Source organism: Nyctereutes procyonoides, unplaced genomic scaffold, assembly GCF_905146905.1.
Source record: "Nyctereutes procyonoides isolate TBG_1078 unplaced genomic scaffold, NYPRO_anot_genome, whole genome shotgun sequence".
In the NCBI taxonomy this organism is placed as follows: Eukaryota; Metazoa; Chordata; class Mammalia; order Carnivora; family Canidae; genus Nyctereutes; species Nyctereutes procyonoides.
In genome coordinates this window covers 17,887,784-17,905,818 of record NW_026575141.1, presented here as the reverse complement: position 1 = coordinate 17,905,818, position 18,035 = coordinate 17,887,784, and the positions used below count along the sequence as shown (strand labels likewise).

The window sequence follows — 18,035 nt, the reverse complement described above, 5'->3', positions numbered from 1 at the left end:
AGAAGCCCAATTAAAAGTTTGGAATCTGTTTCCAAAGTCCAGAATATGCTCACAGAGGCTTATTTCACTCTCTCTGGTCCAGCATTCTCATTTATAGCATCCCCAAAGCAACGTTAGTACATTTCAGACCAAAGCAAGCAGAAGAAAGTTCTCAAATGAAAATCAGTTTCACGCTAACTGGAGTTACATCTAATATTTGGAAGTTTCCTAAGTGTGGATGCCATCAATTATACAGTGAGATGCAGAACATCACGGGAATAAATGCAGGAGAACGTGATGATCAGAGAGCAACTATAACACGAAACCTCTTTTCAGAGTCCTGGTTTACTCCTACTCGCCTCTAACTTAGGACAGGCTCAAAATGCAACGCAATGCATGCTTGCTGGTCTCCACTAGCCCACGGCTGGATTTTGTATCAATTATGCCAGTAATCAAATCCTTCGAGATCTGCTGAGGCGCAGACAATGTAGTTCTAAAGATCTTTCATTTTGTTTTTGCTTTAGTTTCCTCTTTTGGTATTAGGCCGAGCCAGATCACCCTCATGCACAACCAGCTGAGGAAGCACACACTTTCCCTGAAACCGCCTCCAAACTCGGCTTCTGGCCCAGCACGCATGCATGGCCCATGCAGACAAACAAGAAAGGCTTGAGAGTGTGGTGCCTTTCTTTCTTTCTTTTTTTTTTTTTTCTTTCTTTTTCTTTTTTGGTAAAGCATCGACAATCTCCTTGTACCCTGACATTTGTTTTTAAGCCTTACACACCCTCCCCTCCCCCCTTCACAGACACCCCACTCCCTCCCCAGCCAATTCGAACCCGAGGGGGCGGGGGCGGGGGCGGGGGAGATGGGGCCGCCGGGGGGGGGGGGGGGGACTCGAAACCTGCCCTCACAAAAGACAAACATAAATAACACCAACTTGAGAGGCAGCCGGTTCCCAAGCCTGGTTCGGGACGCAATCCCGCGGCCCCGGGGCAGGGCCGGGAGAGCAGGTGACGCCAAGCGCTATGGCAGGAGGTCGCAGTCTAGCTTTGTGCCAGGAAGCACCTGAAGTCCCAACACATTGGCTGCGGCTCCCGGCGGCTGCCAGGCGGATCCCGGTGTGGCACGGGGAGAGCCGAGCTCCCTGGCCACATTCAAAAAATAAATAAATAAATAAATAAAAAAAGAAAGAAAGAAAGAAAGAAAAAGAAAAAAAAATTACAGGGTCCTGATAATAAATCCCTTTGTTTTCCCTCCCAGTGTGCCAGGAAACAATAGATCCCACTGATCATGCCTCCGATCCTCAACCTATCGCTCCCCACCACAGCCCACCCCCACCCCAGCCTGCAACTCAGCCTTTGTACCTCCCGATTTCCCCCTCTTCACCTCCACCCTCCCCGACTCGTCGCCCCGCGCACGGCCTCCCCCTTACCCGAGCGGGAGCCGCCGCCGGCGGGGAGGGTCGGGCGGCCGCGGCTCCCACCCCCGCCTCGGAGGCGCCCCCCGCCCCGCGGCGGCCGCGGCTCTCCCGGCGCCGGCCGGCTCGGCGCCCCCCCGCCCGCTCACGGCGCAGCGCCGAGGGCGGCTGCGGCGGCCGCTTCCACGCGCGCCGCGGCCCCCACGCGCGCCCAGCCCGCGGCGGGCGGCCCCGGGAGGCGCGCTGCGCTCCGCTACGCCACTGCGGGCGGCGGCCCGGGCCGCGACGCGCTCGCACCCTCGGAAGCGCCTGGCGCGGGGGTCCCGGCGCCCGCGGGGCTCGGCCCACGTGCGGGCGCCCGCGCCGGGCCGCCGGGGAGCCGGGGTGTCGTGGGGGAGAGGCCGCGGGGGCGAGGAAGGCCCAGGGTAACAGGTGCCTCACCTCGGCTGATGGGATTAACTCTAGGGCCGCAGAGAGAGGGAGCCCGGCAGCAAAATCCCGGGAGAGGGAGAGAGAGGGAGCCTCTGGCGGCCAACCGAGGGCGAAAAGCACCGGCCCGAGGCGAGGCCGCCCCACCCCCCGCGGCCGCGGGCGAGGGGCCTCCCGGGCCTGGGGCCGGGCCTGCCCTCCTGGGGCCCCGCCGCCTCCCTGCTCAGGGGGTCGGCTCGTTGGAGGCGGCGCTGTCGGCCTGGCTCGCCGCCCCCCCCCCCCCCCCGAGACTGCAGTGAACTTCATGACCCCGGGGCATCCAGAACCCCAGGCTGCCCTGCAGGCCCCGAAGGCCACCAGCTAGGCCGTGCCCCGCCTGACACCCACCTTGACCTTAAGCCTCCACTGTGAGAAGGAGGAGGAGGAGGAGGAGGAGGAGGAGGAGGGGGGCTTCTGACTTCCGCGTCAGGGTAGAGTTCTCCAGACCCCCCACCCCCACCCCCACCCTTCCCCCTCTTCACACTGCCCCGTCCCCCTTCCTCCCCACCCCCTCCCCAGAAAGGTACCGGGAGTGTTACAGCCCTGCGGCAAAATAGCCCACTCATCAGGACGGTCAACGTCGATCTTTAAGCCGATCCTCCCAAAGACTCCTCAGAGTACAAAGGACTAAAAGGATAATTTTTCAAGGAGGCAAAAAAAAAAAAAAAAAAAAAAAAAAGCCACAGAAATATGAAATGAAAAATGTGGCAGATATGTCCTTCGACTCATTAATTAGAGACGGAACCGCAAGATGTTAGAACCCCTGCAAACAAGGATGCGGGCGGAAAGCAGAACTTAGGGACAATCGGGAAAGAGGCAAGACTGGCTAAGATTGTATAAGGCATAAAAATGTAATGTTTTGGATTATCTGTTCTACGGGGAAGTAATAGTATTTCTAAAAAAAAGAAAACAAAGTAATTTTGCATTTCTGTAGATAAGAACATTTACATTACCCTAAGTTTCTACAGCCTATAAAATAGGAAAATGGCCTTGTCAAAGGTTCAGACTACTGTAGAACCAAAAAAAAAAAAAAAAAAAAAAAAGAGAGAGAGAGTCCTGTTGATAATATCCAGCCTTCCACTGAAAGGACACAGAGTGATATTTGTCCATCTCAAAGTCTTACACAAGTTTTCCCAACAGATCTATTATTACCTGCATTTACCAGATGGGAAAACTTGAGGTTTAGGTTTTGTAGCTTAACCAGAGCTTTATCAACTAGTAAATGATCATAGTTGGATATGAATTCCAGCAAGTCTGTATACAGAATCTGCACTCTGGGAGCAAAATCTCTTCTATTTTAATTTCAAAAGGCCTTTGTAGCTACTCAATTCTATGTATCTTTTAATTTTGAACAGTAAAATTTTTTCTTCAAGTCTCACCAAATTCTGGGTGCTTTCCCAAAAAATTGGCATTCTCTGTCTACAAAGTGGATGTCACTTCTATAAGCATAAACAGATGTAGCAGGCAATGTGAGGGGGCTGTGGTTCCAGTCTCCACTTTTGGAAAGAACATTTGTGCTGTCTGGGATAATTTAGTGGAAAAGTTCCTGTCATTTATTTGCAGTATGGAACCATGTTTTTCAGGAGAATAACCTAAATAAATGCAAGAACCTAATCACTGAGTTCTGTCTGTAGGAGGGGGCAGAGTTGGCAATAAAATCAGTCTTACACCTCTTTGCAAAAAAGATGATTCATACAAAAAAAGCAGCCTAAAGAATTTGGTTGCTTGGGTTTCTTTTTCTTTCTTTTTTTATGTGAACCTTCTGGAAAAATTAATACCGAAGGAATGAATGACGGAGGTTTTTTTTTTTTTTAAAAAAAAAAAAAAAAAAACCTAATGCTGATGATTTTAAGATTGCCTGATTGCCCATAATCTACTTTCCTCTTCTAACACCGTTAGAACGATCTACTAACCCAATACATGCGGCTATTTAAATTACTTAGAATTAAATATAATTAAAAATTCAGTCTTTAGTCCCACTAGCCACACTTGAAGGACTCAGTAGCTACAAGTGGTTACTGGCTACCCTATAGGACAGTGTAGATACAGAACATTTCCATCATAGATATTTCTTTTGGATAGTGCTATCCTAGACAACGTTTGCATTTCCATGAATTAAAAAAGGTATATTGACTTTATCAGGGTTGAAACTTAGTTCAATAGAGCATTAATGTATTGGGGATTCAAGGTCATAAACTTTGCGTGTTCCAATTGGAAAGGGGCTGGAGCAATGTTAGGGTATAAAAGGTGATATTTAGTATTGATATGCATGGTATACAAAGTGCAATGCATTGGGGAGGAGTGATGCTCACATATGATTTCTTTCATGAATCCTGGAGAATATTGTGTACTGCTATTCTTAGTTCCTTTGTAACCATGATTAGTAAAAAAAAAAAAAAAAAAGGGACCATAAGATTAGTTGATAAAAATTGCAAAATGTAGAAACATCTGGGTAGCTCAGCTGCTTGAGCAGCAGACAGACTCTTGATTTTGGCTCAGGTCATGATCTCCCAATCCTGGAATTGAGGCCCATATCGGGGTCCACGTTCCATGCAGAATCAGCTTCAGATACTTTCTCCAAGTCCTCTTCCTCCTTCTGCCCCTCCCTATTCACACGTGCCCGAGTATACTCTGTCTTTCTAAAATAAATAAAATCTTTGTTTAAAAAAAGTACAAAATGTATTCTATGTTTTTTAGGGGTTTTTCTCAATATATTTTTAAAGTTCTCATAATGGATATTCTGAATAACTAGTCAAAGAATTGTTATTTATCCGTGTAAGTGAAATACTGGGTAAGCTATAAAATTAAACCTAAATCAAGCCTAAATCAATTTTTTAGACTAGGTAATATTAACTAAGCTAAGCCTGAAGACTGCCTATCACACCATATTTAATGCAGAAAGGCACTTGGCTGATTGTATGTTAACAGAAGTTCATGGACAGAATAGAATAGAACAAAGCTAAAGGTCTCTGAAATAATCTCTTTATGGAATAGACAAAGTAATGGAACAGCAATTTGTATAAGTAAGTTTACACATAGCTTTAGCATAAAAGGATATTTCACTGCTATGTTTCTTTAGCAATACTAATAAGAAAAATGTGTTGATAGGAATGAAGCAACTTGTTTACCAAAAGTGTATTTATAACTGCTTATTTCACATTTGCAAATATCAGAGTGTGCTGTCTCCTTCCGATTTGAATGTTGGTATTCAGGTATACTAAAGGTCCATCCTTTAAAATAACCATCCCTATCTAAGGGTAAAAATTTAAGTTTGTCTTACAGTAACTAATTTTAGTCTTTTGGTATTTCACACACACTCCATTGTAGAGGTGAAATATATTTCTGTGAAATAATGAAAAAGTCCCCGGGCTTACATTCAGAATACATCAGAGATCTCTATGATTTGTCTGATTTCATGTTACTAACTATAAAATTAAGTTTAAATCAATAGGGGATCCCTGGGTGGCGCAGCAGTTTGGCGCCTGCCTTTGGCCCAGGGCGCGATCCTGGAGACCCGGGATCGAATCCCACGTCGGGCTCCCAGTGCATGGAGCCTGCTTCTCCCTCTGCCTATGTCTCTGCCTCTCTCTCTCTCTCATTCTGTGTGACTATCATAAATAAATAAAAATTAAAAAAATAAATAAATAAATAAATAAATCAATAAACATTTTCTAATCTAGAAGGTGTCATTTCTGCCCAAATAAATTGATAATGATTCAGCATTGCTTTCTACCCCAGTGGCTTGGGCATGCCACTGAAAATTTATACCATCATCTTGATCCATTTCTCATCCTAAAATACATCCAGTGTCTTGGCTTTTCAGCCAAAAGGTAGGCTCATGATAGGTTTGAGCATTTACTTTTATTTGGAAGTAATAAACTATAGAACTTCTTAGGATTCCTGAAGTCATTTTTTAAAGTTGTTATTAATTTCTTAGCTCTACAAATAAAGCACAGTAGATTTACAGTGTGTTTAGGCCAAAGTGATACATCTTCTCTTTTTTCCCTATTTGTACTTTATTTGGTTGCCTACACAAAACACAGGAAACCAAGAGTTTTATTGGACTAGACATTAGTATGATGTTTTCATTACTGTCACTGCATCTAAGCTGGAAACAATAGCTGCTATAACTATTCTCAGTTTTCAGTTTTATAATGGTATAAATTACATGTTTAAAAACAAGTGTGAGGTATTTATCTGTTTCTACAGAAGCACATTTTACTTTCAGCAGATTAGCCCCTCTGGCAGAAGGATTCTGGTGGTGGTACTCTACCTGCCAATTCTCCACCCACACGGTGCACCTGAACTCCGGCATCTTTGGGATTGACATGTTGTCTACTCTGCTTCAGAATAATTTTATATTTCAAGACAGAAGCAAAATGGGAGAGGTATGGTAATCCTTCACTGAAAGAACAGTTAGCAAAGTGTCAAATTGAGATTCAAATTGAAAACATTTTACTGGGATTCATATTCACTATTATTTTATCTTAGAAATGCTAACCCTATTTCTCAAGCAATGTGATAGCATGGGTCCTCTTTGCGCACCACTGTTGGAGGAAATAGCTGTCCAAAACACTCTTCGTTGTGAAAATATGGAGAAAGGAATCAAAGAATAGCAAAGGTATGTCAGTAGCTTCTCTATCCCATGGCACTGGCCTTGGTGAATTACTTATTAAATAGACAAACCCCTGTTTGTCTACAATTAAACAAGAAATTTCTCTGATTTTTTTTCCATTTCCAGTCTAGTTCAAGTAACAGAACTAAACTTTGAAGAGGTCCATTATAGTTCCACTTGGTATAAAATCCAAGTTTTTATAAACTACATTTTTTTAAAAACTTGGGTATTTGGAGGTGCTGGTTGGCTTATCAGTTAAGCATCTGACTCTTGATCTCAGCTCAGGTCTGAATCTCAGGGTCGTGAGTTCAAGCCCTGTGTTGGGCTTCATGCTGGGCATGGAGCCTACTTAAAGACAAACGAACAAAACTCTAGTATTTAACTTAGGGACGTGATTATCTGCATTTAGAAATAATAAAGGGCACCTGGGTGGCATAGTGGGTTGAGCCACCAACTCTTGGTTTAAGCTCAGGCATCATGGGATCAAACCCTAAGTCCTGCTCTGCCCTCACCACAGTCTCCTCTCCTTATCCCTCTGCCCCTCCACCTCATGCTCTCTCTGATTCTCTCAATTTTTTTTTCAAATAAATTTTAAAAAACAAAAATAAAAAAAATTGCTCTGAGTTATTAGTACATTTTCCATAGGTTCTTAGCTATAATCCTGATGTCAGGCATAGACTTTTATCATCTACCATTATTTTAACACGAAGTTTGAAAATATATCCTTATGCCTTACATGTTTCTACATCATTAAATTTTTGAATTGGATGATAATGAATAAGTACGTATCCTAATCAGTGGGTAGATCTAGAGCAACCAACGCTCCTGTTCACGTCCGAGGACGACGATATCCAGTATTGTAACTGCATTTGGAAGTGTTGGGGGCCTTAGCGTTAGTTTCTTGATTAAGCCACAACAGACTCCCTCACTGAACTAGTGTCTTAGAGCTTTGCACAAGTGGCAGTATCGAAGCCAATGAGGTTTATCTGAGGCACGATTATTGTTAATTGAAAACTGAACTAGTGTCTTTGATTAGATACTAAATGTGTAGATAGATCACATACTTTCTGGGCTTTCTTGATATTCTTAGAAGAAAAAAAAACTTTCAAACTGAAATCGTGAGATTGTAGTTTTATAAAAATATATTTGTATAAGTTAAACCAGTTAGTCTAGAAAATCTTGTATCCTAATCCTGCTCTTGATCTGTGTTTAATTGAGGAAAAATACTACATTAATAATTCTCTACCTTACAAGCCAAGTGTTTATTCCCTTTTAAAGAAAGCCATGGACACCAACGTGATATATGTCCATGCAAAAAAAAAAAGACAAGATGCTATTTATTTCCAATATTCAATTATGGCAAAAACTGAAAAACAAGAATAAATAAATATTTATTTTGTACATACAGAAACAGTACAGCAAACAGTGAAAACTGCCTAATACCTAGCTAGATCCTCAAAGAAAATAAAATTCATATTTTATGATACTGAGAATAGAAACAAACACGTTAGTGGGAGATGAAATTGAGCTGGTATTAATTAAAATTTTAGAAGGGGGTTAAACATTACAGTTACAACAAAGCAAAAACAAGACGCCATCTTTGTCAGGAATGTAAATTTGGCCTGTTGTAGGTTGAAAGGGAAAGAAAGTGAATTTTGTGGATTTTTAAAGAATTTTTGCTTTGCTCTCAAATTTAACAAGCTACTCTGACATGATTTTGTGAAACCTGAATAATTTTCATATAATAAATTACATGTATTTAAGTACTCTGTGCTATAATTTAGCAAAGTATACATATTTTGCAAATTCATAAGTTGAGCTCATCTTAAGAGCCTCAGAGATTATGCAAAGCCAGCTATATACAACCAAATGATAGACTACCACATGCTCGTTCAGAGAAGAGTTGGACCAAGGCCAAATGAGGCATTTAGATGCATAAATAAATAGTCATTTATTATGTGATGTAGCTTTATTTTCTGAAAGCAAATGCACCTTCAAAAATCTAACACTAAGCTTAAAACTGACACTGAGATACTCTCGGATGAGTGCTGACCCAGAAACTTACATATTTACATACAGACACAGTTTCCAAAATATTTGTACATAATCATCACCTCACTGAAACCTTTCTGATCGCTTCTATGAAATTTTTGAATAACAAGGTCAATGCATACTATGAGGACTTTTATTTTGCTCTAAGTAAAATTTTCTCCAACTATGGAGGATAAGACTTTTCTGCAAGATTCTAACCATATGTTTGCCATGTAAAACTTAAAATGTATAAGAAACAAACAATTCAGAGCTGACACAAAATGTTTCTTAGGAATTACTGTCGTTTAGGCTCACTGTGCAGAAATCAAAAACACATTTGACTTTGAATAGTTCTTGATAGCATTTAGAAATTTAAAAAAAAAAGTAAATACCTGGAATATTAGTTAATTTCAAAAGAAACCAGGTATGTGGCTTATAGATTCTTTATTAAATAATAAGCCTCTGCTATATTCCTTGCTCATAAAAAAATTTGATTATCTGGATTTCATTCCCTGGCATAGTTGGAGGCATGAACGATGAACATTAGCTATCCTTGGCTTGGTTAAGAATGCTTGGAAAGCAATATAAGAAATTACATAAATTATGTCACAAAATTTAGAAAATATTTATCTTTGTTAGTAGTATCATATCCACTGGCTCCAAACCTTGTGTGAAAATCAGAATCACCTAGAGAGTTTGATCAGGTTTAAATACCTGGGTCATATGCCAGCCCTCCTAAAAGGAATCTCTAAGTAGAATCTAGCAAATTCCGGGATCCCTGGGTGGCACAGCGGTTTGGCGCCTGCCTTTGGCCCAGGGCGTGATCCTGGAGACCCGGGATCGAATCCCACGTCGGGCTCCCAGTGCATGGAGCCTGCTTCTCCCTCTGCCTGTGTCTCTGCCTCTCTCTCTCTCTCTCTGTAGCTATCATAAATAAATAAATAAATAAATAAATAAATAAATAAATAAATAAATAAATATTAAAAAAAAAAAAAGAATCTAGCAAATTCCAAAATGTTCTAAAGGTGATACTGTTGTACAGCTGGAGTGAAGATGGAATTTTAGGGAAACACTAACTAGATGATGTAACTGATATTAGAATCTAATACACTGCGAATGTCTAGTATATACCTACAGTTCTCATTCCCGTATCACTATCTGGTTACTGCTGGGTAGAGGGTTGTCATCTATGTGGGGAAGTTTCTAGGACCATGAGTGGGAGGTATCAGAAATCATGCTACTCCATCTTCCCTGCTATGTTTTTGGTTGTGGGGTCTAATCTTGAGTTTTTGGTAAGATATTAATGACAACCGTTGCTTTGTAGTTACTGTCCAGATTTGTTCTCTACAGGTTAGAAAAACTTTTAAATGTGATACTCATATTTCTAAGAATTGAGAGATCTCCTTGAGTCCTTCTGCTCAAACTTTCCTCTAACTTCAAAACTACCCAGGAAAAATTTAACCTCTTAAAATGTATTTAAATTTGAGAGTACAGGGATCCCTGGGTGGCTCAGCAGTTTAGCGCCTGCCTTTGGCCCAGGGTGCGATCGTGGAGTCCAGGGATCGAGTCCCGCGTCGGGCTCCTGGCATGGAGCCTGCTTCTCCCTCTGCCTGTGTTTCTGCCTCTCTCTCTCTCTCTGTCATGAATAAATAAATCTTAAAAAAAATAAATAAATAAATTTGAGAGTACAGTGATATATTAGCTACCTTTGTTAAGATTTCAGAAATGTTTTGACCAACTGGTGGATACTTCTCAGAACCACTGAAACTCTAGTTCCATCAGAAAATGCAGACGTTTTGAAGGCAAATACTGAGCATGTTGTTGAAAGATCATTTTCAAAAAAAGGTAAGTGAAGTCATGACTCCCATACAGATTTCAAAATAAAAATACATTAATGATTTTTAAAGAGTAAACTGGCAAGATATTACAACCAATTCAAAAGAAATTATTTTTTTAAAGAAACACAGATTTAAAAATCAGAATATTGAAATTAATGCATACATGAAAGCAAAAATGGCCTGTTCCCCACTGAGGGAGAGAAGGCAAGTGAACCTACCTCTACCTAACAGAATTCATAGGTCTGTAGATAGGAATTATTTTGCAGTGCTATCAGCTACCCACGCTTTAAAGAGTTGTAAAATAGCTCAAAGACAATGAAAAACTAGAATCAGATAACTGAAGGAATGTGATCTAAACAAAGTATAGTTTTCTGTTGAAGCATAAAATTCTTTTTACAACATCAGACATCCATAAGTTTTCCCTTCTTTATTTTCAAACACTTACATCAGCCATCTTTGGGCCATACACAGGAATGCTCATTACATCATTATTAACAAATAGCCAAAAAGGGAAAGCAACACAAATGTCCATCAAATGATGAATAAATAAATAAAATATTGTAGATCTATACGATGGACTTTATTTGGCAACAAAAAGAAATGAAGTATTGATACATATGCTACAACATGAATAAAGCTTAAAAACATTAAGCTTTTGTTTAATGTTTTTGTTTAATGATTGACTTCAATCACAAAGATAGAAGTCAATCACAAAAGGTTACATTTTGCATGATTCCATTTACACAAAATGTCAGAATAGGCAAATCTATAGAGACAGAAATTAGGTTAGCTGTTGCTTACGGCTGGGACTGGTGCGGTTGATGTTGGTGAGTGACAGCTAACAGGTCTGGAATTTCTTTTAAAGGATAAAAAATATTCTAAACTTTGTGGTCGTGATCTCACAACCTTATGTATATACTAAAAACACATTGATAGATACACTTTAAATGGGTGAAAGTTATGATATGTATATTATCTCAATAAAGCTGTAATAAAAAATCTTTGAGATAATCTATAATAAATCCACAGCCCCACAATTAATTGCCTAGATCTAGGATGACTCCCATATTTCAAATCAAATTAATTTTATTGGTTAACACTGTTGTCTACCACTGGTTCTCTTAAGGTACTAGACATATAGATCAGGGCTGATTCTCATTATAGTCTAAGAACTGGTAAGCTAATACTAAGTGGAATAATTGAGATTTTTACAGTTATGTGAGAACCTGTACACCATAAGTAAACAGAACTGGAAATGAAAAATGTGTTTCATTAAAGTATTAAAACATTAGATCAGTAATTTTACTCTGTATTGAGATTTACAGATTCTGTGACTTGGGCTGAAGTTACCTATACCATGCTTAAAATTCTTTTGGGGGGATGCCTAGGTGGCTCAGCAGTTGAGCTTCTGCCTTCAGCTCAGGGTGTGATCCGGATCAAGGGATGGAGTCCCATGTGGGGCTCCCTGCGAGGAGCTTGCTTCTCCCTCTGTCTGTATTTCTGCCTCTGTCTGTGTGTTTCCCATGAATAAATAAATAAATAAAATCTTTAAAAAAATTATTTGGAATGCAGTAAAGATAAATACATGTATATAGAAGTAATTCTTTACCTGATTTGACATATCTAAAACATTAGAAGGGAATATATGGATACTCAAGGGCAGATACCTCTGTAAACACTTGATTTTGTCATTTTATTTTCTAAGATATCTCATGATGAGTCAAAACTTTGTATATCCATAAATAAGGATATATCAGGCAATGTGAATGGTTTTTAAGCCAGTATGTCCAAAATGTATTTGTATCCAAACAATTCTTACCTCAAAGCAATTTCCTAAGTCTACTCAACAATGAATGTCTTCATTCTTTGAAATAGAATTTGACATTTATAAACAATCTAAAGTCATTCGTAGTTAAATATGAGAAATGAAAATAACAAACCCAGTTTTATTAAGTAGTTCATTGACTAGATCAGAGGCTAGTTCATAACAAAAGAAGAGCTCAAAAAGATAGTTTTTAGCATTATTTAAAAGGCATATGGTTGGAAGAGGATAACATTCATTTTGATGCATAATTTATGTGTTTGTTTTGTTTGTCATTTTTAATGGCACATCATTATTGTCATAGTATACATTAACAATGTTCTAGTACTTATTATCCAACAGATATTATACAAATAAAAACAATCAATGCTTACAATATAGTAGGTAATACTACACAGTTTCATTGTACAATGGGAAGTTGTCCCTATTACACTAGATAAAAATGTGTAAGAGGCCGACAGAGTATTATCTCAAAGCCGGTTTTCATTGTCAAAAGTGTGATTGTCTCATAGTCAATTTTCATTGTTTCATTTTCGTTGTGAAAAGTGTGACTTCATCTTAAGAAAAATAAATCTAGAGATCTTATAGCTTCTGATTTTAAAACATATTATGAAGCTATAGTAATCAAAATAGTACAATACTGGCAAAAAGATATAGAGACCAATGGAGCAGAATAGAGAATCCAGAAATAAATTCTTACACATATAACCAAATGATCTTCAGTGGAAGTGCCAAGGTTACATGAGAGGGAAAGGACAGTGTCTTCAACTAATGGTATGGGAAAATAGAATATAAAGCTGCAAAAAAATGAAGACAGATCCTTATGTTAACATCATCTACAAAAATTAACTCACAATGGATTAAAGACCTAGATATCTAAGACCTGAATCTATAAAACTCCTAAAAGAAAATATACAGGGAAATCTTCATGACATTAGAATAGGCAATGATTTCTTGGATATGCACTGAAAGCACAGGTAACAAAAGCAAAAATAGGCAAATGTGACTGTACTAAGAGTTTCTGTGGAGTGAAGGAAGCAATCAACAGAGTGAAAAGGCAGCCTACAGAAGGGGAGAAAATACTTGCAAACCATGTATCTGGTAAGAGGTTAATACCTAGAATATATAAATAACTCCCAAAAATAATAAAAATAAAATAAATAAATAATTCCTATAACTGAGCAAAAACAATTAATTTCAAAAGGAGTAAACAATTTGTTGTTTTTTTTTTTTTTAACAATTTGAATAGACATTTCTCCGGAAAGATATACAGATGGCTGACAATCATATTAAAAGATGCTCAATATCACTAGTCATCAGGGAAATGCAAATCAAAACCACAATGAGATATCACCTCATACCCATTAAAATGGCCATTATCAAAACAAAAACAAAAACAAGAAAATTCTCATTGTTATTGAGGATGTGAAAAAATTGAAACCCTTGTGCACTGTTGTTAGAAATGTGAATTGGTGCAGCCACTATGGAAAACAGTATGGAGTTTCCTAAAAAAAATTTGTTTAAAGATTTTACTTTTATTTATTCGTGAGAGACACAGAGAGAAAGAGAGGCAGAGACACAGGCAGAGGGAGAAGCAGGCTCCATGTAGGGAGCCTGACGTGGGACTCAATCCCAGGTCTCCAGGATCACGCCCTGGGCTGAAGGTGGCACTAAACCGCTGGGCCACCAGGGCTGCCCTAAAAAATTTTTAAGTAAAAATTACCAAATGTTCCAGTAACCCCACTCTGGTATTTACCCAAAATAATTGAAAATAGAATCTTGAAGAAAGATGTGCACACCCATGTTCATTGCAGTGTTATTCACAACAGCAAAGATGTGGAAGTGATCTAAATGTCCATCAACAGAAGAACAGATAGAGAAAATATGCTATGTGCATACAATGGAATACTAGTCAGCCTTAAAAAAAAAAATCTTGTCACCTGCTATAACATGGATCAATCTTGATTACATTTGCTAAGTAAAAGGAGCCAGTCACAACATTACAAATACTGCATGATTTCACTTATGTGAGATATCTGAAATGGTCAAACTGTTAGAACAGAGAGTAATAGAATGATGATTGCCAGGAGTCAGGGAATGAAGTGGGGGAGAGGCAAAAGAGAAATTGTTCAATGGATATAGAGTTTTAGTTTTGCGAGATGAAAAAGTTCTAGAGTTCTGTTATACCACAATGTGTATGTAGTTCATACTACTGCATGGTGCAATTTTTTAAAGTGGATAATAAATTTATGTTATGTGTTTTTGACCACAATAGAAAGAAGTGTGATTTCATTGCTACAAGGTAAACCTATACAAAGAAAACCAATTTTAAATGTATGATTGTCCCTGGAGGATCATCAAAGTCAAAGCTAATTGGCAGGAGAAGGTAATTCATACACAAGTGTACTTTGCCAGGTTTCATGTTTCTAACTTCACAAATGCCTCAGAAGGTATGGAAATTGCTTCCTTATTTTTCAGGGACTTTATTATTTAGCTGGGTTATAAAATCTAAATGCCATGTACTTTGAAAGTATATAAATGCTTAAGCTCTTTTAACCTTGACTCTTGAATTTGAAATTGCAGGCCTGAGTTCTTACTGTACTGATGCAGAACAAAAAGTCAAACAATTCTTTCCTCATAAATCCAGATGCCATTTGGATTTGGATTTCCCTTCAGGATAGTGGGTTAGGTGGAGACACTGTGCCCAGTCTCAAGGAATGATTTTAGCTGGTCCAGTCTAACTCAGATTTATCTTTACTCTGATGAATGAGATACAGTCAGTTCTCTGGTACTTCAGCCATAAAGTTAATCCACTAAACTTGAGCCAGAGTGGTCTCCAATGCTCAATGAACCCTGGAGTTCTAACCTCATTGGGCCTTACCCTTCCCTATTGTGAAATTCTCTTTCTCATCATTCTCACCAGTAAATAATAGTAGGAATTGTGTATCTAGCTAAACTTGAACATCTATAAATGACAAATACATGTTTGTCTCACTTTTTGACTTTAACCTAAATAATTCAGTTACATTTGTTAACTGTAACTCATTTAAAAGAGCAAATTAAAAATACATTTTATAGGTCTAATAAAAATCACTCGCTTGGTTATTTATCAGTCTGAAACTTTATATTTAGTTGCATTAAATATTAGAATTATAAAATATTTATGGTAAACTGGACTGAAATTCGAGTATTTTTCTCTATACATAGGTGTATGCTAGTTTATAAAACACATGTGAGAAAACTAATGTATCAATGGTGTACTGATAATGCTTGACAACTGACTTTGCACAGGGATTAGGAGGGCTCTTGTTTGCTGTATTTGCCAATTTCCAAGGTGTCATTACTCCCATCACAGCCAATTTCAAACTACTAACTTACAATTCCTGAAAATTTAATAGCTCTTAGGACAGGACCCAGTTCCAACTCATCACTGAAGAAAACCTATACATTAATAAAAAGATCTATATATTTTCTAAAAAATATATGTACATGTATATTCAGTAAATTTTAAGCAATACATTGCTCAAAGTAAAATATGAGATTTAAAGTATGTTTGAGACTGTATCTTTTTTTGTATGAATTTATAAAAGGCAAATTCTGTGACAATAGTGGGTTATGTCATTAGCAACAACCTCACTTTTATCTAATAACATGATTTGCACTGTTATTTCTTTTAAAGTCCCGAGACATAGGTGGATGGCGTGAGTTAAAAAGATAATTCAATAAAAGCAAGTCACTGAGAGATTTGAAGAGTTAGATTTGAGACTTGGCTTAATTTTGAATGTCTGGTCTGCTCCAAAAGTGTTCTAAAATGTAGGTTTGGGGTGCCTCTGTTGGTTGAGCATCTGAATCCTGATTTCTGCTCAGGTCATGATCTTAGGATCCTTGGATTGAGCTCTACTCTCAGCGGGGAGTCTGCTTAAGATTCTCTCTCTCCTTCTCTTCCCCCTGACCCCTCACGCTTGGGCACATGTGCCCTTTCTCTCTCTCATAAATAAATAAATCTTTTTTTTTAATGTAGGTTAATTATTATTCAGGTTTGATGAAACCAATAAATTAGAAGGTGACTGCCACAGTAAAGATGGTTTGTTACTAACAGCAAGGAAGGGGCCACACAGGGAAGCTCCAGTCAGGAAGCAGAGGGAACAAGAGAGAAACATGGTGAGAGCCTCTATTGTGTTTTCTATGGGAAGAAACAGGTGAAACAGGGTAAGCAGGTTTAGGATTGACTAGTTGGAATACACTCAGCAGGCTTTCTGGTATAAAGGCTGTCTCTAGGTCTGGTAACTGGCCCGTGGTTGATTAGGGTAGGGGGAATAGGGGCTCTGGGTGTGAGAGCCCCATAAAGAATGTTTGTGGGTATGGGCTGCGGATTGGTTGGTTTGTATTTGAAAGGTGCTCTCAGGGCAGCCCTGGTGGCTCAGCAGTTTAGCGCCACCTTTGGCCCAGGGCCTGATCCTGGAGACCCGGGATTGAGTCTCATGTTGGGCTCCCTGCGTGGAGCCTGCTTCTCCCTCTGCCTGTCTCTCTCTCTCTCATGAATAAGTAAATAAATCTTAAAAAAAAAAAAAAAAAAAAAAAAAAAAAACAGCAAATAAAAAGGCTTAATTAACACAAATGAAGAAATGTACTTGAAATACTTCTATCAATCTTCCAATAGTTTTTCTCCCAATAGGAATTATAAGAATTGGGCAATAAGTAGTCGAAAATGTATTTTTTGGTAGGAATTTGAAATGAACATATTCTATTTTGCCAAATAAGAACAGGCTGACATGCTCTGACAAGCAACCAATTGGCAAAGTAGGAGGATTCCTTCTTATAAAAATGAAGGCGACCAAAGAGGCACATATTTGAATAGGAGACCAGGGTACTTCCAGCAGAGATGGGCCAATGATCTATTTTTAGACAAAGCCAATATTTTCTTCCAAAAGTAATTCTGGATCTTTTTAGTACTTAGATAAATGGATGAGGAAGACTTCAGTGTCCTACTTTAGAGTGCAGCAGTACATTACCATAATTATTTTTTGCCTGGGGAATATTTACAGGAAATGATACATAAAATAACTCAATAAAGCATCCACAAAATATTGGATTTTCTAAAATATAATATTCTAGTGAACCTTCAAAGACGGAGTACTTGCAAAATAAATCCCAAATATATTGATTTGATCTCCTGTATAGGACCAATCTGTATCATTAAGATACAAGTTTAGCAAATACTGGCCAATATCTACCACAAATGATAACTGACATTTAATACTGCTTCTCCTAATCCCTTCTTTTTGGGAACAATTTAATAATAAGATGACGAATAGTTTATTGGAGTAATAATTCATTCATTGACAATAAAAATATTTAGTCAGGACATAGAATACTCATATTTATGTCCCTTTGGTCAACAATGTTCACTGGGAGTGCCTGGGTAGCTCAGTCAGTTAAGTGTCTGACCCTTCATCTCAGCTCAGGTCTTGATCTCAGGGTTGAGTTTGAGCCCTGAGTTGGGCTCCATGCTGGGTGTGGAGCCTACTTAACAAAACAAAACAATTGTTTACTAAACATTTACTATATATGAGGCATTGCATGAAACACTGGGAACTGTGATCCATAAATTATACCAAATCATTAATTAATCAGTTAATATACTATCTCTGATTTTTGTGATACACCTATCATTAGATATATGTACTCACTAGGAATTCATCAACATACAAATTTTAATTTAGCTCTATCTCCTAGGTATTTATGTTTATTGCATAGAGCAAAGTACATCATGAGTCAACTAAATTTATACAAGTGATCAAATCCACAAATATGCATACATATATGTCCCTGCACAATTTTTGGCTTTGTTTTCTTAGTCTGTAAATG

The 18,035-nt window shown here is 38.6% G+C and overlaps 1 protein-coding gene and 1 pseudogene across 6 annotated transcripts in view; one reads left to right on the top strand and one right to left on the bottom strand.

The window, feature by feature from the left end:
* Positions 1–1,882, bottom strand: part of PPP1R9A (protein phosphatase 1 regulatory subunit 9A) — a 314,579-nt gene extending 312,697 nt beyond the window's left edge. For all 6 annotated transcript variants that reach the window (XM_055307549.1, XM_055307550.1, XM_055307551.1 and 3 more), the window contains exons 1-2: positions 1,835–1,882; positions 914–1,120 (exon numbers count right to left, since the gene is read on the bottom strand). The gene's annotated coding sequence lies outside the window, so the exon portion shown is untranslated. The remainder of the gene's footprint in view (positions 1–913; positions 1,121–1,834) is intronic.
* A 5,539-nt stretch (positions 1,883–7,421) lies between these two features.
* Positions 7,422–7,571, top strand: LOC129498316 (U4 spliceosomal RNA; annotated as a pseudogene).
* Positions 7,572–18,035: the final 10,464 nt, after the last annotated feature.